At 42.5% G+C, this 1,392-nt stretch overlaps 1 long non-coding RNA gene across 1 annotated transcript; it reads left to right on the top strand.

Annotated features, from left to right (window-relative positions):
- Positions 1-911: 911 nt before the first annotated feature.
- On the top strand, positions 912-1,362 carry LOC109509586 (uncharacterized). Its single transcript, XR_002166974.1, has 2 exons — positions 912-1,018; positions 1,103-1,362. It is a non-coding gene; the product is annotated as an uncharacterized LOC109509586 (long non-coding RNA).
- Positions 1,363-1,392: the final 30 nt, after the last annotated feature.

Raw genomic sequence — 1,392 nt, 5'->3', positions numbered from 1 at the left:
TTTCTTCTTTTATGCTTGTGGTTGAACCAATTAGTCGTCAAGTCAACTTTACTAGTCCGCATGGTTGAAGCTTGTCTATGTGGCATACGTATAAATACCCCAAATTAGACGGCAGTCTGTCCTCAAATACAATAAAAGCACAAGTGAACTAGAAACAGTGAAGGAGAGAGACGCTTTACTTTTTGGGTGCTTTGTTACAATGTCCGGTGTTAAAACACTATGCAATGGAACACAAGATGCGATCCGTTGATAGAACAAACATATGTGCAGGTCTCCCACTAATTACAATTACATGAAGCATGATGGTGAGTTGAACTTTGAATCAACTGTTTTTATTTGTTTCTTTGCCAGTGTGTCGGAATAAATACGTACGTGAAACTCGTCGACGGCCCAAAAAGACGTTGCTGTGATGAAAATTATCAATGACGTCATTGATTCATTGACTTTATGCCAACTTTCATCACATTATAGTCTCGCACAAAGCACAGTCTAATTTTGCACATGGGTGGAATTGTTTTTCTTTTGATCTTTTCCGAGACTTGCACAGGTGGAATAGCGCGTTTGCGCCAGTGTGGCATAGAACGCCGTCGAAGTTACGGCCAATTGATTCCCTTGAAAATCCGAGCGGTTGAAGCAGACGTGAGCTTGACATTGCGGAAGCAAACATTGACTCGATGCGCCCGTTTTTTACACCGAGCGCACAGGCGGCTCTCAACGAAAAAAGGCCCCGAAATTTTAAGTCGTACAGGTGCTGTACCTCTCTTACAAATGTGCTCGACTCACTTGAATGTTTGACTTGTACACGGTAATACTTGGTGACAAAAGCGAATCGCTATGACATGTTGCTACAGGTGTTCAGATTTGATTTCAGGATGTATGTCACCTCGTGTGGACTGCTGCCGACTGACTTTGTCATGTCTTTTTGTCTGTAGGCGCAACATCTCAAGCTATTGGTCCACTTATTCCCTTGTTCGAGTGTCCCATTAACTACTATGGAGAGACTTACGTTGAAGCATTTGTGAGTCAGTTCATAGCACATGTCTTGTTCTCTAACACATAATAAATTGTAACGTATTGATAACTGCTGTTGTCCCGTTAACAGGGGATCGCTCTCGGGAATGTATTTACGCTGCTCTTTGGCAACCAAACTAGCTCTGACTTCATGACTTTCACCTTTGAAGACCTGGTGCAACTTGTCGCTTTTGGGCCAACCTTTATTGTTGCTGATGAAACTTCTGAATTTGCCCTAAATCTGCCAGACCTTGTTGGGACGTCACCGTGCTTTTACGGTATCGGTTTGTTTTCTTCTTCGAATACGGTGAGTACTGTGTTTTGTATTTCTTCATTTTAGCTACTTGTTTGGATACACACACACACACACACACACACACA

Source organism: Hippocampus comes, unplaced genomic scaffold (genome assembly GCF_001891065.2).
Source record: "Hippocampus comes isolate QL1 unplaced genomic scaffold, H_comes_QL1_v1.1 C16958112, whole genome shotgun sequence".
Taxonomy (NCBI): Eukaryota; Metazoa; Chordata; class Actinopteri; order Syngnathiformes; family Syngnathidae; genus Hippocampus; species Hippocampus comes.
This window is presented reverse-complemented; position numbering and strand designations above follow the sequence as displayed.